The sequence below is a fragment of the Corvus cornix genome, chromosome 6 (assembly GCF_000738735.6).
Source record: "Corvus cornix cornix isolate S_Up_H32 chromosome 6, ASM73873v5, whole genome shotgun sequence".
In the NCBI taxonomy this organism is placed as follows: Eukaryota; Metazoa; Chordata; class Aves; order Passeriformes; family Corvidae; genus Corvus; species Corvus cornix.
This window is the reverse complement of record NC_046336.1, coordinates 34,186,560-34,208,846: the sequence shown is the minus strand read 5'-3', so window position 1 is coordinate 34,208,846 and position 22,287 is coordinate 34,186,560. Positions and strand designations below refer to the sequence as shown.

The 22,287-nt window shown below is 46.2% G+C and overlaps 1 protein-coding gene across 15 annotated transcripts in view; it reads right to left on the bottom strand.

The window, feature by feature from the left end:
• The window catches only part of PCDH15 (protocadherin related 15), a 633,986-nt gene that overhangs the window by 319,768 nt on the left and 291,931 nt on the right, over positions 1 to 22,287 (bottom strand). The window contains exon 1 of one of the 15 annotated variants that reach the window (XM_039553541.1): positions 2,694 to 2,864. The exons of the other annotated variants lie outside the window; for them this stretch is intronic. The gene's annotated coding sequence lies outside the window, so the exon portion shown is untranslated. Of the gene's footprint in view, positions 1 to 2,693; positions 2,865 to 22,287 lie in introns of those variants that run through there. 15 annotated transcript variants of the gene reach the window in all.

The following is a 22,287-nucleotide window of genomic DNA, read 5'->3' as shown; positions in this document are numbered from 1 at the left end:
CGAATGACAAGCCCAGAGCTCTGCCTATATGCAACAATCAGATATATTCCATATGCAGCTGCCATAAACACTTCTATTCATGCCAGTTCATCTGTGCTGGGATTAACGGAGTGAGAAAAGCTGGCCAAGGACACCTATTTAAAGAACCAGGAGGTTTAAGTGGATGGAACCTGCACAGTAACTTCTCATCTAAAGCCCAGCACAGCTCATGATGGAATTCTCACTGCAAACACAATGCTTTGGGTCCAATCCTGCCCTTTCCTTCCTTGGAAATGATGCTGGACATGCTAGGAGCACTTTTGGGGCAGGTTGTGAAAATACTTGCACAAAACCAGCAGGGCAAGGACTCCAAGCACGGGGGGGCTTTGCACAAGGGACTTGGACAAGGTGCTCACAGGGACAAGTCTCTATCCCAGCTGGCAGGCTTTGGGGCAGAGCATGGCCAGCCCAGCAGCCCTGAGCTGAAACAAGATTTCAGGGAAATACATGGAATTTTCAGTGCCTAAATTAGAAATGCTCCTCTCTCATAGGGGAGCTCTGTGCTGCTGGTAGACCACGGGTGCTGCTGCAGTTTGCCTCCTCATTTGCCAGCTCTGGCTCTGTGCACGTGCAGAACTTGGTGCCACCAAGGCTGAGAACCACATTTCGCACCCTAACCCAGGTGAAATCCAGAGGCTGAGATGTATAAATAGGCTTCCTCACACCTCACCTCCCACATCCCAAGCCCTGCACAGAATTGCTACTCCAGCTTTCTACACACACTCAGCTGGAGCAGGGATGGAGGTGCCCCTCATCCTCCACGTGGAAAATGAATCCAAGCTCCAGCCCCTCAGGACCAGAAGGACACAAGCCCGCAGCACTTCTGTTTGGCAGGAAAACAGTCCAAGCATCACGACAGCAACAATTCTGGGAGAGCCACTCGTCACCTGGCTGCTGAATCCCTGCCAGCAAAGCAGGTTTTACTGGGCTGCAAAGCCAGATTAAGAGATAACTCCTCGCTAGGCTGGTCCACAAAAAATGCAGGGAAAGTCCTGGGACAGAATCCCCCTTCTGCTGCCATGCTGGACGCAGAAAACGCGGGCTCTGCTTAACTCTTGGAAGAAAGAGGATAAAAATCCACCCCTAAAGCCCCAATCGCGTGGGTGGGCACAGAGCTCTCCTTTCACCAGCCCTGAGGGAGAGGATGCCACCCGGTGCTCCTCCTGCCCAGGGTCACCGTGGGTGGCATCTGGTGTCATGTTTACAGCGCAGGGCGTGGCACACAGAGAGGCTCTGGGGCTGAGCAGGGTGCCCAGGCGGGAACACTGGGGCTGCCTGGTTCTTGTAGGGCCAGCATATCCCAGTGACTGGGTGAGGATCCAGGGACCCCAAAAGATGCAGCAGGGTCGTAAAAATTCACCTCATGTTTGGAAAGGGGCCGAGGAATGTAGCACATAAAGCAAATACACACACACACATATAAATGCAAATATAGAAAACATGCAGGGATCTCTGTACACATACACTCATATTAAAAAGTGCCTGGTAAATGGGTACATTTTACTTGGCAGCTCCCAACCCCTCTCCACCATTTTAAGCCCACCCAAGGTTGGAGCCCTAAACAAGCACTTCAAGCACAAGAAACTACTGAAGCCACGGTTACACAAAACGTAGGAATTGTCGTTTGCCCTGTCCTTTCTCCCTCTGGATGCAGAGGCTGTGAGAGCTGTCCTGGCCAACAGGGCAGTGCCACCCCACTGCCACATCCAAAATGCCACAGCCTGGTCCTGGAGACAGAGTTTAGGTGCCTCTGTCCTGCAGGTACTGTCAACAAGCAGGTGAAAGAATATCAGCCTTAAAAAGAGTTTTCTTCTGTGAACAACTGCTCAGCAAGGCAGGAACCCCGCAGCTCCAAGGCCATGGCCTGGCTTTGCTCCCTACTACAGCAACAACGACGTCACCGGCTGAGCTGTGGATAAAGAACATTTTATTCCTGTCCTGCTTGTACCCAGCTCGTTTGGAGTTGTATCCTGCCTCCTTCTGCCCAGGTGAGCTGGCAGAGGCAGCAGGGGAAACACACAAACCCCACTTCAATTATTTGCTCATCCTTCAGCAATAAAAGGGCAGAGAAAGGCACCACACAAAATTAAATGCTCGTTGGAGCAAATTGGTATTTCAAATCCAAATATTCTTATGAGAGATTTGATATCTCCTCATCCAATAATTTTGGAAGAGCTGTAATCCTGTCTGGAATATTTCCCTAACTGCTCCAGCAATAAACCAAACACGGCACCAGGGCTTTTTAGAATATTTGTTTCTCTCTCTGGTACCTTCTCCCACACTCTGCTCACTTTCCAACAGCACATTCATGGCATTCAGTTGATTATCTGCTTTTCACTACCTGAAATTTTAGTCTTCAAATGGCAATTCTTTAATGGCTTATTGCTCACAATTAAATTTTTGGAAAGGTAAAAGGCTCTCTTTGGAGGTGCTGCTTTAAAGCACCAGAGCGTGACACATCTGGTGCTACACAGTACACCATCCTCTGAATTTCCTTTTAGCAGAACTCGTATGGTTTATATTATCATGGGTTTTTTATCATGGTTTCTATTATTATGGTTTATATTATTATTCTTTTCACACCCCACAGCCCCCATCAGGAGTTACCACACACTGAAGATTTACCCCCCAAAAAGTACTTTTTGCTCTCCAACCTGCATGGATTCTCCCCCAGGACACAATAGCAGCCTCCATTCCAGCATTGACCCTTCCGGTTGGATCCTCATAGGAATTCCACTTTGGACAAGAAGCGCTCTTATTCCCGGAATTCTACAGAGCTGCAAGTTAGCTGAGGACTGTAAGTCAACTGCATGCTGGCTCCCTGTCAGTCAGGGCTAATTCCCACAGATTAGAGAAGGAAATCCGTACAGTTCCCCAGGTCCTAAACCCTACTGCTAAGAGAAGAGCATTTTGTTTCTTCCCAAGTCATCTTTTTGGAGACAAAAAAAAAGGAGTTGCCTACGAATCGTTGCTATCTGCACCCAAAGTATCAGAGGAGATGAACCAAGAGCACCAATCCCTGGCTGTGTGTTGGTTCCCAGACCACCCACTCCTGACACCGGGTGTGCTCACCCTGGATAACATCACAATCACGCAGTTATTGTTATCGGTAACATCCCCACAACCACAAATATCTCCCCTCTGCTTTCCTGGTCACACAACTGCTCTCCGAGGAATGCTGAGCAGTTATTGAGGGTTGGAACCACTGTAGAAAAACAAAGACAGAAAATCAAGTTCATTCTGTTGTCTTTCACCACAAAATGAAGATTTTCCCTGGATTCAGAGGAGTATTTGCCCTCCTGATTCCTTGGTGCCTCTAGACAAGGGCTGCGGGTAGCACTTGGCAGGGAGATCCTTTCTCTTCTTTGAATTGAGCTCCTTTACACTTTCTCCACACCTTCTCCGGTTCATGGAACCACAGAATATCCTGAGCTGGAAGGGACCCACAGGGATCATTTAGTCCAACCCCTGGCCCTGCACAGACACCCCAGCAATCCCACCCTGTGCATCCCTGAGAGTGGTGTCCAGTTCCTCCTCCTCTCCAAAGTCTCTTTCTCCCTCTGGAGACAGAGAAGTCTTAAATTATCACTGAGAGCTTCCTAGAAAAAGATGGCAAAGAAGTGCTCTGTTGTCCAACTCAAGTCCCACACAGCACCTGCAAACAGCCCATCAGGCACAGCTGCCAGGGAATCATGGAATCCCAGAACGGTGTGGGTTGGAGGAACCTTAATGCTCATCCAGTGCCACCCCTGCCATGAGCAGAGACACCTTCCACTATGCCAGGGTGCTCCAAGCCCTGTCCAGCCTGGCCTTGGACACTGCCAGGGATGGAACAGCCACAGCCTCACAGGAGAACCTGCAGGAGACCAGAACTCCCCACTGTGCTCCAAACCCTCTTTCCCTCAGTTCTGGATAAAGGTGAGTTCCAAGGCACTTTCATCAGCCTTGCAACAAAGCACCAACTGGCACAGCTCTGAGGCTGCTCTTTTGGATCCAAAGGTGGGTGCCTTTGGATCACAGGAACAGACTGCCCAGGGCAGGGATGGACTCCCTATCCCTGGAAGTGTCCAAGGAACGTGCGGATGTGGCACTTGAGGACATGGGTTAGGGGTGAACACGGTGGTTGATGGTTGGACCTGAAGACCTTAAAGGTCTCTTCCAACCCTAACAATCCTATGATTCCATGATTTCCCTTTTACTTCTGAGTGAATGAGAATATTTAGGATGAGTGTCTTAAAATATGACCAAGGACTTCACGGTTATGCCGTGTTGGGGTTTTAGGAGTGCTCCTGTTTTTTTGGTTTTTTTTTTTTTTTTTTTTGGTTGTTGTTGTTTTGGGGTTTTTTTGCTTTTTTGTTTGTTTTTTGTTTTTTGGGGGTTTTTTTGTTAAAGAAATTTTCCCCATACATGTTGCTAGGGGGACAAATGGCTGGGTATTTAAGAAAAACAAAAGACCTGGCTACTCTTTTGTTTCACCTGGGTGTGTGGGCAGTCGGGCATTTGGACAGAGATGGAGGTTGCTTTCTTTGGCTGCTTTTCCTTCTGCCAGAGAAACCCCGGGATCCCAAAGCCCGCCTTCCCTGCCCTGCTGGGAGCCGGGCCGTGGCCGCCCTGCCCCCGCCATTGCTTTGAGCCTTTGCTGTGTTGTAGCCGTGCTCACTCTGCCTGCCAAGACCTCCGGGGGATTACCCGTTTGGATACATCTCATCTGCCACCTGGGATTTGTGCTTGTCCCTGCCGTTCCAGACTGCCATTCCAGCCTGCTGTTCCTGAGGGTCCAACCAGACACCGGGATCAGCTGCCCAGGGGTTTGTGAAGCCTTTGTTCCATCCCTTCCCGGGATCCCGGGCCACCGGTGCCGCGTGCTCCCCGAGCTCGCTCCGGAGCGCCCCCTGCAGCCGCGGGGGAACCATCGCACCTGCCCTGCTCACCGGGAGCCGCCAGCGCCCCTGCCGGCTGCGAGTGGAACTGCACCCGAGGGGAAAGGGCCCGACAGCCGAGAAGGCTGGGACTGGGTTTGTGATTGTTTGCTGTTACTGCCATGGTTATTGCTGTTTGTTTGACTGGTTATACACATATAGATACATAATAGTAAAGAACTGTTATTCCTATTTCCCACATCTTTGCCTAAAAGCCCCTTGATTTCAAAATTATAATAACTCGGAGGGAAGGGGGTTGCATCTGCCATTCCAAGGGAGGCTCCTGCCTTCCTTAGCAGACACCTGTCTTTCAAACCAAGACATGCCGTTCTGAGCTTCTCCTGAGACACTTAGGGATTAAATTCCAATGGAGACTTTGCCATCCGTCCAACATGACGGCAGCACTGCCGTTTTTCCCGATGCTGAGTCTTGTACAAAGGTGACCAGGGAGCCACTAAGTACCTTTCCAGTGCCAAGGAGCTTATTGGACACGTGGCTGGAGCAGACTGCCCGGAGCCAGGAGGAGCAGGAAGGATGCAGGATGGATCCCGGCTTCTCCACAGTGCCTGCAGCAAATCCCAGAGCACTGAATTTCCATCTTCCCCGCCTCTTTCCTAAAGCTGGCAGGTTTTGCTTCTTAAAATGCTCTGCATAGCTTGTACTTATGCACTGTTGGAAAATTCTTGATTGGATAAACGTTGGGCAGCAGGGAAAACATACAACGTGTATTTAATATATTTCCCTTCGCATTTCTTATCCAGTTGAGGAAGGAAGACTGGAAGCACTCGATGCCTTCACCTTCACCTCCTGGAATCATTTCCATGTTAATGTGCCATTATGTGATAGACTTTGAGCAAGGGTCAAGCAGCTCTCAGAAGTAGGAACACTGCGCAGTATTGGGAAAGTTAATGGAAGCATATTTAAAGCATATTGAAAAGAACAAAGGTGGATTTAAAATACCTCTAAGTATTCCCAAAATTCATCTTTATGTTGATTTTGGTCTTACAAGACACGCGATAAAATACTTCAGGCGGACCTGAGGGGGTTTTAAGAATTATACAGAAAACACTGAAGTCATTAACATTCCAGTTTTAAATCTTTTGCAGATAACCCCCTTATTCCTTTTCTATCTCCACTGCTCTCTCCCACATTTCTAATTTTCATACTGGAATATTCCAGAGCTGGATGAAACACCTCCAGAGGAAAGCACAGCAGGAAGCCCCATTGGTGTTTGGCTGAACCAAGCAATAGTTAGGCCGTCTCCAGGTCTCCATGTATCTGCTGGAATAAGAGGAAGGTGGATTCTCATCATACTTTGGCCATTTTCTACCTGAAACCTCCATACCTGCAATCCTTAACACAGGTTGTGCCAACAGAGTAACTGTTCAGAATTATCCTTGCCAGGCTCTCTCGGGTGAGACAACAAAAACAAGGAAGAATCCTGTGCTCCCCATGCGCTTTCCATCATCCCTGTGCCCCTATTTTTGCTCTCTCTCATATCACCACACGTATGAAGCCACTTCTACTTGCAGAACCACTACGGAGCCTCCTTGAAACCTCTCCTGAACTCTCCTGCTGTAATTGCCAAATCCAAGTGGATACACGGAGAACACTTTTGGAATACATTCTTTTTACTCATATTTATATTTTATAGTGAAAGTATAACTCAAAACATGGTCCGGATCTAAAAATGCCTTTTCTCTCTCCCTGCTAAATGCTAATTATGCCTGTGTAATTTGTCTAGATCAAAATAGCTCCCTCACTTTGAGCTTATTCACTTCTTTTCCCTATTGTCCCCTTTCTTCCCAGCTCTCCTGGTACTAACCATGTTGCTAACTCTTCATTCTCGGTATGTCTTCACCAAACCTTCAGCTAGTTCCAAAAATCAATGATGCATCTGTGTTCATCCTTCCTTGCCATCCCCCAGCTTCCCAGCTCCTGCCTTTATTCCCTCTGTGCCTGCCCCAGTTCCTACCATTCCCTTTTCCTCCCCCTGCCTCTGGAGCACCTCCCTGGAACCTCTTCCTTTTCTTCTGTGCTGTTTCCTCCTCGTGTACTTGGATGATCCACTTCTTCTGCTCTTCCACTTCTTCCTCCTCACGTGCTTGGATGATCCACCTCCTCTCTCTGTCACCCTCTTGGCTGTCCCTACCTCCCCTCACTGGCTGTTTTGAGGGGCTCCTGGAGGATTCTTCCAGCTGCCAAGGTTGCAGTGCTCCCATCTTGAATTCCATGGAATCCACTTCTACCCCGTGGCATTTCTCTCCTTACCCCTTCACCAGTACTCCCCAATATTATGATCTGCAATAATTAGTTTTCCCTAAATTTTCAGGATCTCCAAACTTAACCCTCAGCTGGATGTTAGCTTTCCTACTTCCATGTTTTTCCACAGGCAGATATCCACTATCTTTCAAGGCATGCTGAGCACCTATTTCACTGCTGGTGCACTTCTACCTCTTGGGATTCACATCCACTGGGCAGGATCCATCACATCCATGGAGACTGAACTCCTGCCTCAGGTGTGCCAGCATCTAGAGGCAGCCCTGTATTTGACTGAGGGAGATCAAGGATCCCACACCCCTTTTCCCAGCACTGAGTCCAGGTGTTTTGGCACAGTGAACTGTGTCTGCTGGTAGGAGACCCAGATTTACTCCTAGAGTTAACTTCACACTTCATTCCCCTCTGCTGAGGGTCAGATGGGATCCTAGAATAAAGGAAGTAATGCTCACAGCCCAGTTGAGTCTGGATTCCTCCTCTCACACTGATGCCTTAGGTTTTAACTTTTATATTTTTCAGATCCTCTACTGCTTAATACGTAACTCTGAAACTTCGTACAGCCTGTTAGCTACTGTTCTCTTATTCTGGTTAGACATAGCAAACCCTCTAGGTTTGCTCTTCAAGGACACCTTGTTGTCCCAGACCCCGAAATACGTAAACTAAAGCCTCTAAAGGGGGAGCAAACTTGGGGTAATTACATCATGAACTGAGGTTATAATTGGAGAATTAACCCTGATATGAAAATGGACCAAACTTATAAAAGGGTGAAGAACCCCTGACCCAGGGTCCATCTTGGGTGGAGCCTCTGGAGTGCCCAGGGTGTGCCTTTGAAGGCCCTTCAAATAAATACCTGCTTTTATTCTCTTATTCTTGTCTAGCCTCTGTTTTCTGGTAGCCACCTCCTTCCTCTCCAAACAAAAAAACTTAATAGGGAGAGTAAGGAGTAACCCACAAGTAGACCATGCCCTGAGCACAAGGTGAACCAAGGCTAAAAAGCAGAAGCCAAGCACTGTATTCCCTAAAGGAATACAGGGATTCCTAAGGGATAGTGGCAAGAAGGCTGACAGTCCCTAGTACCTATGGAAAACCACTCCTGAGTATTTGCCACAGCTCAGTGTAAGAGTACCCTTGGAGTAAAGTCAGCCCAGGGCTCAACAGTGATCACTGTAATGCCCTCAAAATGCAGCTCAAACCGAGGGAATTTATCTAAATGAGGGACTTGGTTGTACCTACAACAGCCATGACATGAGCAGGCCAAAATCAAACAGAGAGCAGCAAAAGCAGCCCACAGCACAGGAAGACTGATGATCCTGCCCATTCCTGGGCTGCTCTGTCGTGTCTGGCAGCAGATTAACAATAATAACAAATGGTATTCAATAAGCTCCAAATGGAAATCACTGGAACTGTTTTTTGCATTCTCAATGATAATTGTAACAGATCTCAAGTATCAGGTTGGTACCAATCTTTGAGTAACGAGACAGCAGCTCATTAACAAACAAATATTGAGATTTTGTTTGTGTTGTACTGGATTTTCACAGGATCCCAGGTTGGGGCAGGATGGAAGGGAGCACAGAGGGCACTTGGTGGCACCTCCCTGCTCCAGCAGGGCCATCCTGGAGCACAGGCACAGCACTGTGTGCACACAGCTCTGCAACAGCCCCCAGAGCCTCTGTGGCCAATGTGCTCAGGGCTGGGCACTGCCCAGGGCAGCAGTTCTGCCTCCTGGGCAGGGCAATTGCTGGGCTCAGGCCCTGCCCGGTGCTCTGGTGCCATTGCTGGGCCCCGGAGCAGAGCCCGGGCCCTGCTCGGAGCCCTCCCTGCAGCCAGGGACAGCCAGGGCTGAGGGCCCCTCTCAGCTGGGGCTCCTCTCAAGGCTGAGCAGCCCCGGCTCCCTCAGCCTGTGCTGGGCACAGAGATGCTCCAGGCCCTTCCTCAGCTGCGCAGCCTCCGCCGGCCCCGCTCCAGGAGCTCCCTGGCCCTGCTGTGCTGAGGAGCCAGGGCTGGACACAGCACTCCAGAGGTGCCTCCAGGGCTGCCCAGAGGGGCAGGATCCCTCCCTGCCCTGCTGGGAATGCTCTTCTGTCCTGCTGCCCCAGGATCCCATTGGCCTCCTTGGCGCCAGGACACTCTGCTGGCTCAGGGACAGCTCGGTGTCCCCCAGGACCCCCAGGACACTCTGCAGGCTCAGGGACAGCTCGGTGTCCCCCAGGACCCCCAGGACACTCTGCTGGCTCAGGGACAGCTCGGTGTCCCCCAGGTCCTTCCCCTCAGAGCTGCCCCAGCAGGGACCCCCCAGCCTGTGCTGGTGCCTGGGGCTGTTCCTGTCAAGGTGCAGGACCTGCATTTCTCTTGTTGAATTTCAAAGTGTTCTTCTCTGTCCATCTCTCCAAGCTGTCAAGGCCCTATAAATAATAAATAATAAATAATAAATCCTCTATTGTTCCACATTCAGAAGCAAAATTGACATCTTAAACCCCAAATTTTCCCTCTCAACCTATGGGCTAAAATGTCATGTCACCTTTTTGACTCCTCGAGGGAAATTGAATTGTGAAGTGGGAGCATTAGATCTATACCCAGTTATTATTTTCAAGGGAGAACAGCACTTCATTTTGTGATTTATACATTTATACTCAGTGCAACCGAACTGTATTAATTTTAAACCAGAATAATATTAGGAAGTGAACAGCCTGCTGAGTACAACACGATAGAAATAAGAAATATAAGGGCAGTGTGAACATACGTCCATTCATTATAGAAGCCTCTATTTCTAAATAGCCACACATTCTTGAGGAGAAGGAGGAAATATTGTCATTTCTTTAAAAACAGCAAGAAACTCTTACCATGGTAAGATATGAGTTATATATGAGCATTCTCTTTGCCAAGCAGCACCTGGCTTTGCTTAGGAATTTTTGTTTATACTGGGGAGAGAAACTATTCTGGTAATTGGGAAAATGCTACAACAACCTCTCCACCTAAATTCACTTTTAGGCTGAGTAATGAAAAATTTCAGTCCAAAAGGGGACTTCTGGGACAATAAGCCCTGAAGACACTTTACCAAAGACCTGCATCTCATTTTTACTAGAGCCAAACTCGCATTACATCTTGTGTTGTTTTGAGCCTTTAAACTCTACTATGACAATCCTCATTTCTTCCTTATGTTCCTATTCTAGAATACAACATGTCAAAGGCTGATTTTCCATCCTGTCCCCTGCCCCCAGGGCATTACCTTGGTCAGAGCAGCACTTTAAACACAGAACTTCCTTCTCCCACACACAGCTATGAACCTCTAGGCAATTACTGTCATTACAACTTTTATCCACATAAAAAAATAGGCAAGAAGTGTTTTCTTTCCTTTGCAAGAGCCATCAGCTGTGCCCAGTGATGATCTGTTGCCTTCCTGGCTCCACCAAAACCTCTGGCTGTTTTCAGTGCATGATTTATATTCCCTATCATCACTTAACTCGCTCACAGCTTTGCTGTTCAATACCTGGAACCCAGAAGATTTTCCTCCACAGGGCTGTTCCCTGGAATACTCCATTTCACAAATCAAAGACAGTCAAAATAAAGGATGAAAGTTGATGTTTTTTCTCCCTACAAAATAACAAGTTGTCTTTGGGAAGATTCAAAACTTCTGTCTTCACAACACAAAATACCACCGGATCAAAACAGGCAGAAATGGTGTCCAGCAAAGTCAAATGAGATCAAAACCAGGACAGAAAAACTTGGAAGAGAGTAAGTTACAGTGAGATTGGGGTGGTAGGAATCCCCTGAGACCTGACCAAGACTCTCACATTGGAGAGGCTGCAGAAATGAAATCTCCTTTTCTTTCCCCAGTATCTCTATGTATGAACTATTTTTTTAGGTCCTTATGGGCAACAGGAATTGGATGATGAAGTCATCTCCCCATCTCTCACTGCCATCTGCTCCTCTCAGAAATCCTTTGTGTTTGCAAAGAAATTCATGCTCCCAGTGTAGGGATTTTCACCCAATCCTCTGATTACCATGAACACCCAACTTCCCATTTGGTCAAAAACACCCCCTTGCAAATTGAAGGCGCCGCGTAAAAATAGTCACAGTGACAATAACAACACTAATAATGAAGATGGAGATCTTTCTAAACCATGAACAAATGTTGATTTTACTCTAAAATTAACTCATGGAGAATGGGAGCATTTTTGTAATCCTTGTGTTCATTGTTGACTTCCTCTGTTGAGCTTTCTGGATGCTATTTCTGAGAGGGAAGAATGAGTCACTGTCTTGTTCTTCGATGAGCCCTCGGGTGGAGTTGGATGTGAGCTGGCACAGAAGGAATTTGGGGGCAGGTGCTTCTCAGGGGACCATGACAAACACAGAGCAAGGAGCAGTGGAGCCTCAATTCTGGGATCAAATACAACATGAGGAAAAATGATGCTTAAGAACAGGACAGACAAGGAGAGCTTTGAACAGACAGTGCACCCCACAAGAGCAAGGCACCCTGATAATCCTCTCAAGGATTTGAGAAAAGGCCAGGAGTGGCTCCATGGCTGCTGAGGTTAGCCAGGAGAATGTGTTCACTCGGGAATTTTATTTCCCTGAAGCCACTGAGCACTCACTTTTTTGAGGAATATCCATATGGCACTGAAAATTTTCTGAAGTGTCTCCATTTCAGAGCTCATATAGCTTCACCTGCCAGGAGGCCATGAGAGAGTCAAGTGTGCCTGAGCTTTTGGGAGCACCTTCAGCAGAGAATCAGGTGTGCCTGAGCTTTTGGGAGCCCCTTCAGCAGAGAATCAGGTGTGCCTGAGCTTTTGGGGGCACCTTTAGCACCAAGCTATGGTCAGGATGGGTTAAATGGGGGTTTCCTGGGCCTAGATCATAGGGAAAATCCCCTTTGAACAAACAGCTGAACAGTCAATGCCACAAATGTTCATGCAGAGCCCAGACTCCAAGGTACCTTTTACCCTGGAATATCAGCAGACAAGGAAGTTTTGTGATTTATAATCACTCCTCCTTTCTTGAAAAGCGGCACCTTTGACGACCTTGCAAAGCCTCGTGAACTAAGGAGCTGTTTATACCACCCCTTTACTTGCAGAAGGCCGAAGTTCCTCGTACTTGGAGCAAAGAGCCAAAAAAAGCACACAGATATTTTTATGTGCAGAACTGCTGAATCTGCTGCCGCCTTCTTCATCTCTGGCCCAGACCCAACTCAGCAACAGGCGACCCCAGTGGCTTTTGACCCTCACATTTAGGGCAGCAACCTCTGCCCCTGTCCTACAGTTCCACAGCTTTTATAGCCTCCAGACCAGAGCAGATCCAACACCTAATGCAACCCCAGGGCCTCTGACAATTAATGACAGCATCCAAGGACGCTCCTGATTCACCCCGTGTGTCTGTAGTCACTTAGTGTGGAAACTGACAGCTGGTCAGAAAGCTTCGCAGACACTGATTTGAGCGCAATTATTCTTTACTCTTGAGAATTCAGCTTGCACCCGTGAGAACTTCAACATCAACAGAAGCAAGAAACCAAAACCAAGAGAAGAAAACACGCAGCTGTCCGTGGGATGTTGTTTTTAGCCCAGATTTGTTTTCTTATGGGTGGTGGTTGCAACCTACTGATAAGTTTTAAGAGGTGTTAATGCAGAAGCCTATGAGGACACAGCACAAGTGCCAGGAGACTATATAAATGGAGACTTTGTAGAATAAAATGTCTTTTCTGTCCTTTTACCTTCTGACGGAGTTGGGGTGTATTATTCGCAAGTGTCGCGTCTGTCTCAACAGTGACAACTTGGCACACACGTTCTTTGTTCTGAAGTCTGACCAGAATGAGAAGAATGTGGGGGTATTTAGGACTCTGTGTTTTGGAGGCCAGTGAATGAGGATCAGCAGGATGGATTCAGCAGGCTGGGAGGAAGTGCACAGTTGAATTTTCCTCACTTCTCTCCACACCCAAAGCAGCGAGCGTTAATATCCCACCCAGGCTCAGGGGTTACAGACTCCAGCAGGGCCGAGTTCTTCCTTTGCTCTTACGTTTACTATAAAAGGCTTCAGAAGCCTCAGCACCGATTCCTAAATACACCCAAACCCCCGTGAACACAGGACTGCTGAGGAGCTCCTTGTACAGAGAAACTTTATCTGCCTTTCAGAATGTTGTGTTCCCTTTGCCCAACGCAATCCCGAAATTGCTGCAGGACATCGCAGCCGCAAAACCCTTTAACGTGGCCCTTCTGCCCCAAGTCATCTGCTAATGTCCCCTGTTAAGTGATCTAAGCCTGGCCTCAATCTTCTGTTAATGAAAGAGAAGGAAGAGGATACTTTAACTGCTATTATTAGCTCTTAGTACCTGTCCGCAGAAAACAAAACAAAACAGAGCCTTTAATTCCCCAGGCTCCCCAAGGGAATCGGCCTATGCAAAACAAACTCGCAGTGTGTGAAAAACGCTGTGGTGCCCAGGGATTTCTTCCCTTAGCGTCTGCTTGAGGAAGAACCTTCCATCTACATCAAAAAAACCCCAGTAGTGCTGTAATTTAATCTTTACATTCAACAAACTGAACGTCAATTGCTGTAATTTTACCTGAAGCTCCGGGATGGTTCCCTGGATTGAGTTAGGGAGGGATTTTGGCACCAGTTTAGAAATCGTTCTGCAACATGAGCACCTTTGTGTTGTCCATCATCTTCACGTAATGCAGTGGGTGCTCTCACCTTACTCCAGCTCCCATGCTCCGTGTGCTCCAGAATTCGGAATTTCCGGGCTGTCCATCCCTGCAGAGGCACATGCGGGTGCTGTGCCCACCTCAGGGATGGCCCTGGGGCACGGGAGAGGGCTCCTGCACTTTATCAAACACACCTCAAGAAGCCAAGATAAGCCTGAGGACTTGAAGTGGTATCTGTTTTAAACACCACTAAAACAAATTCTGGAAATGCTCCCAAGCTCCAGAACTTCCATCCCTGACAACGAACGCTGATTTCCTGCCGTGTTTTCATCCATCTGCAAGGAATCTGAGTATGTTTTTAGTAATTACTAAAAATTTAGGTCAAATATTTCCTACGAGGTGGTCTTCAATATTTGATTACTGTAGGAAAGGGTAACATATGCGATTGCTTGATTGCTCCCCTAACGGGATGATGGATGATTAACCATTACAGGGTAATTGATAGGTACGTAAATGGATTAGGTGCTTAAAGTTCAGCCTGTGTCCCTCAGATAAACTGGTTCCATGCGCTCTCGGAGCACAGCACATGCTAGGATTTCAGCTGGATTTTCCTCCCATATTCATTATGCAGCCTGACTAACTTAGGGAAAGAGTGATTCACTTCCCAACTAATTGACAAAGAATTTTGAAATCTCTTGAATACAGGTCTTTTGAGATCTAAAGAGATCTTTTGAGATCCAAAGAGAGAAGAAAACAACGCAAAGTTAATTTAGGTTTACTTTTGTCGACTTCTCTCCCAGGAAGTTACCAATCCCCTACTTTGATATTTGTCTAATTAAGTAAAGGTAAACGAGAAAATAAGGAACTCTTCCACAAACAATCTTTCAGTCGGGCATTCTTTTCACTTTAGAATAATTTTTTTGATAGAAAACCAGATTTTCTAAATATGTTACTGCCTACTGCTTGTAGGTTACATTGTGAATGACAAACATCAACAATTAAACCTTGAATCTGGGCTAGGGCTGGCTGGATCTTACTGCTTCCAAGTTTTTAATATCTTTCAGATTGCTGAAAGCTCCTGTGGGGGAAGGATCACCATTGTTTTCCCACAAATAATTTCTAAAGAACCCCTGGTACCCCCCAAAAAGGAGGATTTATATAAGAACAAGCATAAAAGCATTACATTTTCCAGGCTGTCCCAAATTTTCTCATTTCCATATCCAAATTCAGTCATACACTGATCTATGCCCAATGATTTTGGTGTCCTGTTGTTCTCCACACCCCTTTCCTGCTGCAGCCACATTTCTCAATTCCACACTTTAAATACTGATGGTTTATTGCTATCTAAACCAACTGAGATATATTTGTAAGACAAGAAACTTGGTTCTCATTTTTACTGCAGCCATTACAACAGATTGGTGTTGAGGGGGTTTGTGTAGCTGAGGCTGCTTTGCAAATAATTCAAAATGCAAAAAAATCTTGGAACAGGACAAGACAAACTGCAAAAAGGGGTTTGGGTCACACACACTGATAAAATCCTCCTTTAAATCCTCGAATCCCAGGACAGTTTGGGTTGGAAGGGACCTTAAATCCCACCCAGTGCCACCCCCTGCCATGGGCAGGGACACCTTCCACTGTCCCAGACTGCTCCAAGCCCCAATGTCCAGCCTGGCCTTGGGCACTGCCAGGGATCCAGGGGCAGCCCCAGCTGCTCTGGGCACCCTGTGCCAGGGCCTGCCCACCCTCCCAGGGAACAATTCCTTCCCAATATCCCATCCATCCCTGTCCCCTGGTGGTTTGAAGCCATTCCCCCTTGTCCTGCCACGCCAGGCCCTTGTAAACTGTTCCTCTCCATGTTTCTTGTAGGTCCTTTAGCTACTGAAGGGCCACAGTGAGGTCACTCCAGAGGAAGTCTCCATCTTCCCACGGTGATATGCAGAGAAATTTCCTCGCTGATATCTGGGAAAACCAATAAACCTCATGGTGTGGCAAGAAAATGAATAAATTTGGATCAGTCTGCAGAAGAAACACTTCCGTCACTTAAGAAATATTGGAAAACACCACTTCAGTAACCCTTCCCCTTTTAGGTAAATAAACATTTACTTGATTACATCAATGAATTGCCAGAAAAAAAAAACCAGTCTATGTTATGTTTCTCTAATCCATTTGGCCCATTTTAAGGAAATCTGGCCAAATTTCCTTACCAGAAAGCTGATAGATAAATATAGAATGTCAAACTCTACTTCTCTGCCATCTTTCATATCAACACTCAATGCCATGAGTTTTCTCCTTTTTCACAATTCCAGAAAGGCAGGAGATTGAAATCCTGTAATCTGGGATGAAAATGTGATTCTATGAAGAGAAAAATACCAAAAGAGCATTTGATTAATTCCTGCTTTTCCCTTCTTATCAAGCTCGCTCACACAGCACCAGTTGCATTTTTAGTCCCTCCCTCCCTTCCTTGCTTCCTTCCTTGCTTCCTTCCTTGCTTCCTTCCTTCCTTCCTTCCTTCCTTCCTCACATTATCCAGGCTTTATCTTACAAACAACACCCACATCCCTGGGCTCCAAAGACAAGAGCAATGTTGATACCATTTCACTGAGACACAAACGTGGATCATTCCTTGTTTTCCAGTGGGGGAAATGAAACTCACTGGAATTAAGAGGGCAGGAGAAAATCACTGGGAAATTCCAAACAGCAGGAGACCTGAGAGATGTCTGTGCATTTGCCTGCTATGAAGGTGTGGGGTTTGAGTACACTCCCTGTAAACCAAGTTCCTCCAGAGCCTTTAATCCAAACCCCACCTTAAAGCAGCAGATGTTGGAGCCTTTCCTAAATGTGTTTACAGATATTTATAAAAGCAAATGCAACAGGAGGTTCCCATGTCACTTTAGAGTGGTCAGAAAAGAAGCCTGGGCTTTGCAATGAACTGAGTTAGAAATAGAACATTTCCATGACTCACAGCAGTTATTCCTGGGAGACAACGTCTGCTGCCAGGGGGTTAAATCCAAACAGGTTTTTGTGATACACATTTTGTTGCCACTTAGAAAACTGCAGAGGTGACAAGGAACTGACAGCAAATACAGAAAGCAACAGTTGGGAAATTAGGCAGCACAGGAAAGCCAAGATAACACACAACAGTTTGACTTGAACCCTTACTCCATCCCAAACCAGGCCTTCTGCCTATTTAAATATGTAGCACCCATGGTGCCCTTCCCCGAGAATCAGCACCTAAACCAATCATTCCACATAAATCATGGCCTGCCTCATTTGTGCATCATTTAGTCTCAGATACTTCAGGGGAAATAGCGAAAGTAGAGCCAGCCTGCCAGGTGACAGCTTGCCAGGGAAAATAATTGGCATCGTGCTTGGAGGTGTGCGACGCCGGCTCCTCCATCATGTGCTAATAGGGAAGGCTAAAACCCAGTCAGCCTCACCCTGCCAGGCCTCGGGGTGAAAATATTCCTGTTCCTACAGAAACAGGAGATCTGGAGGCAAATGCTGTGCATTACATTTATGATGATAAAAGGTGTTTGTGGTGATTTATGGGAGGTGTGGAAAAGGCCGACTCTCGGCGCCAGCGCTCAGCTGTTTCCTCCTGAAGCTGGCAAAGGGTTTCAAGGCACACAGAGAGTTTAGGGAGAAGTAAAGAGCTCTGTGTTTGCAGATCTGTGCATATAAAAGCACCGAATGTGCAGGTTGCCCAGAGAAGCTGGGGCTGCTACATCCCTGGAAATGCCCAAGGCCAGGCTGGACACTGGGGCTTGGAGCAGCCTGGGACAGTGGAAGGTGTCACTGCCCATGGACAGGATAGGCTTTAAGGTCCCTCCCAACCCAAACCATTCAGGGATTCTGTGGCAAGAACTATGCAAAAGTTAGCATAAAGTGTGACAATATAAAAGAATTCCCCCAAATTTTCACAATGTTTTAAAAATATCACGTGTGCTACACTGCCTGTCACTCAGTTTTCAAAACATTTCCCAGGATTCCAAAGCAAACACTAAACTGCAGGTAAATTTAAAAAAAAAAAAAAATCTGCTTTTTCTCCTTCCATGCAACAGATTGCACAATTTGTTTCCCATTTTGCACTAAGTATTTAAGACTCAACAATGACAGAAACATAAGAAGCACCATTAGCAAGCAGGTTGTGCAGTGCTAACTTTGTGTCATCTTCATGAGCACTAAAAACCCCCAGTGCTGCTGGATTTACGACGACTTTCAGGGAACTCATTGCTAAGGGTGCAAAGGAGAGAGAATTCCGAAACAGCCTTAGATGGAAAGCAGAATCCCAGTGATTCAGCTCCGAGGAAGCTGGAAGGTGAAGAGCAGCAAACTGTGGCGCTCAGCAGAGCGATCAACGTCTACTAGGTCGATTTCCCAGAAGGTGTTGGACAAAGGCAAGAGCTGCCAAATTTCTCTCATTTGTCCACCATCTCCCCATGGGGAGACCTCACCATTCATCCCATGGCAGTTCAGTTTCCCTGGGAGCCTTTGGTCAGCACCTCCAGCCAGTGCTTTTGGAAAGGCGGCTGCATTTCTTTGTCCTCAGACCTGGTGACAGCTCCGAGGAAGCACAGCGTGGTTTTAAGGAAGGGCTCACCTTCCAGACAGGAGCTTGGCATCCTGCTCCAACTTCTCTGTGGTGATACAGATGCAAAATATTCATCCAGCTTTCCTATTCCGGCCTTATTTCCTCTGACTGTTCCTTTTGTGTCTCTATTACTCATCTCCCAAACTCCATGGCCAGATTTTTGCACCTGGTGTGCTTGTGAAAGAACTCCCTGGCTCTCCTGTTGTGCTCAAATTGTTCTCCCAGCCCTCTCCTGGCCCCTTACTGTTTCATCTTCCACATATTGTTCTTTTCCTTTCTCTTCTCTTGGACACAGCCTCAGCTTTCTGCAGCCCTCTCGAATTTCTAGCAACCCCCCATTCCCTGCTTCCAGACAGGGAAAAGGTTCCTTCTGGATTCTCTCATCTCTCTTTTGATAGTCAGCATGTCCAGAACATCCCATAGGACAAATCGTATCCTTGCCATCTGCAAGTAGTCAAATGGAGAGCTGTTCCTAACTCAGTTAAAAACAAAAGTTGTTTCCTTTTATTAAATTCATGGAACCCCATAAAGGTTAAGGTAGGGAAAGCCCTCTAAGATCAACAAGTCCAGCTGTCAACCAGCACCATCATGGTTGCCACTAACCCGTGTCCTCAACTGACACATCCATAGGTTTTTTTGAACATTTCCAGGGATGGGGACTCCACCACTTCCCTGGGCAGCCCCTTCCAACACTTGACAGTGTCTTGGGTTACAAGGTAAGATGTGACCAGGAGTATGTATTCTATCACCATCTTCATAAGCTGTTAAAGCAGGTGGGGCAGGGTTCTTTATCTCTTCCATGACTCATCCCTGATAACTCCCTCCGGGGAATATCTTCTGCTAATGGGCCAGCAAGTCTCACTGCCTGACTCATAAAATTACAAAGCATTCCCACCTGAATATAACCTGAGGTCTGGAACAGCACAGGGGTGCTACCCACTGGGTTCCCAGAGGACAAGAGCTCCGTAATCACTACTGGACCTCCAGAGAAGGACCAGACTACAGGATCACCACTTCAACAGAACCACATCCATCACTCCAACAGGACTGCAGCCACCATTTAATTAGACTGCTGCCACCACCCTGACCCACAGGGTGTCACGGCGTCTCCTGACTCTGTCAGGTTAAGCCACTGTTTGTCTACTATTGCCTTTATCTTAATTTTTCCTGTTAAACTGTAATTCTGACTTTGGATCTCCTGCTGGTTTGCTTTCAAACTAGTACAGACAGCCAGGAAGGAAACCTGCATTCCAATTATAGACAGTGTTTTTAGGGGACTTGAGTGGGAAACCCTTTTCAAGTCCACACTGTCCATTTGTATTCCAGAATATCATGGAGACCATAAAAAAACTGCATTTAGGTCAAGATTTCAGGAAATTCCAGAGAGTAAGAAACCTTTGTGCATTTACAGGATGTTTTTCCTTTGTACTGAATTCCTGGTTTCTGATGGACAGTGTATGAGCACAAATAAGAAATAAACATGGATTTAAAGCTTCTTTTCACCCCGCTGTCCATACCTGAAGTTCACAGAACCAAATTTAACCAACCAAGACTAAAATGTCAACCGAAGTGCAGGTTTTATATAGAAAAGATCTCCTCCTTCTTAGGATCTCCCATTTCCAGCACGTTCCCATTTCTATTTATCCACAGAAATTGGGTAAGAGATACAACTACAAGGTATTTCCAAAATTCCTACCAAAACTGCTCACCTATAGCCCCTTGTAGCTGTTGATGAACACAAACTCATGGAGCAAAGGTGAGTTTTGCTGTCTCACGCAGCCACAATACTTCATTTCCACCCCTAAACTGATGAAAAGGTCTCCATGACTGAAAACAGCAACTTAGAAACTCCATGTTCAACTGTTCTCATAAAGCAAAATTAACATTAGCAAACTTTTTAGATACAGAGGTTTTACAGATTTTTTTCTTTTTTTTTGTCAATTATAAAATTAAAGTCAAATTGCAACACCAAGGCAATTTAGGGAAATAGCTAAAATAATATCAGGGCTTCATTGCCTGAGAATTTAAATGAGGCATTAATTAGTCCAAGACAATATTGAAAAATAGAACCATCTTGTACCTTATTCAAAATGATCAGCATCATCCACAGGAGCCAAATCTCAGCATCATTAAATAAGTCTTCAGAAACTAATTAAAATACTTGAAATGTGCAGAGGCAAAGAATTCTGCCTTTTCAATATCTCTCAGCCCACAAAAAGTCCAGGACTAAGTCATAAGAAACAGTTTTGTAGCTGTTGATACAGACATTTCTCCTGAAAATTCTTCTGCTTTTACTTGTTTGAAATGGATGTCACTGCCACGGCTCCCAAGCAGAGCCATCCTCCTGCCCCAATCTGCCTTTTATTTTTCCCTTTTTCGTTCTGCCAAGTAATGCCCTGCTCTCTATAAATCCTGTTCAATAGCTCTGCCAAGGATACAGCCGCTGGTTCTATCAGCTGAAACTCAAATTTGGCCAGGCAAAGTTGCCAAAGCAATGGAAGATGTGAGAAGCCCTGGCCAAAGGAGTAAGAAGAGCAGATCTGTGTGTATTTAAACCTTCATAGCCGTGGTATCTCAAATTTCAACCTAGATTGCACCACTTTTTGTAAGGAACTCTAATATTTAGCTAGAAAACCTTTAGCTCCACGATACGTTTTACTACTATTCAGAAAGTTTTTTCGTTGTGCTTAGAAATTAAGGTCACTTCAAGACCTGGATAGTTCTGCTGGAGACATAAAAGTGAAATGATTCAAAAAACCCAAGGAATACTCCTGTGCTATTGGATATTTGGGGAAAATAATATTTTGCTGTTCTGTACTTTCCTGTCAGAGCTTATCAGAGCAGCAAAAACCTTTTCTTTTTTTATATTTTGATATCTTTATCCTGTTTGCAAGTCTGTAGGATTAATTAAATGCAGAGCTGCCGAAGTGGTGGAGTATTTTGATGCACGGATTTGTCCCGTTCTCTGCCAGTTGGTCTCTACCCAAGTATCCCTATGAAGGAACTTCCAGACTATATGGAAAAAGGGCAGGGGGGGAATGCACCAGCACAGTGATAGAGCTGACAAAAAGTGAATCTTCCTGGTTAAACTGCTCATCATATTCTCTTTGCTAGCCCCTAGAGCAACCAGACGTGTTTCTTAATCAGAGAGCTCTTGGAAGAGCCAAAGTTCCGAAGTGTGGCCCAGGCAGGTGAGAAATGACAAGCACAGAAAATTCCGCAAAGACACATCCTTAAGGAGTCAAGTAGCACAAATCACCACCTGAGCAGCACATTAATCCCCATCTCCTGCAGAATCAAGTGTGACACGTGAAGATTTCTCTCCCAAGCTGATTATCTGTATTTCGTTCACACCCTGACTCCAGCTCATCTTCTCACCCTCACTGCTAATTGGTTTTCATGCCCAAAACACATCAGCAGAGCTATTGCTCCTCATCTTAGCCCAGTCCTTGTCACCTCCACATGTCAAGTGCAGGGAGCTAATTCTCATCAATCCACTTCTTGCTCCCCAGCAGCTTCTTTCCTGTTTGACCCTTTTGTCACCAAAACTGCAGGAATAAAAGAAACTTTCCACACCATCTTTTAAGTGTTAGAGAATCAGGAGTTACTTAATTTTGGCCAGGATGTGCCATGGAAATCATTCCATCCACACATAGCCAGGGTGTGCAGTACAAATTATTCCATCACACATCATTCTTTACCAGACTTTTCCCATATTTATACATAAAAAACCCAAAGAAATTCTCGCTCATTGGTTCTACATTGCACAATCCTTAGCATTTGATTTCCTAGTGGTTATTGATCCCTTTGCCTTTGATGCTAATTTAGTCCT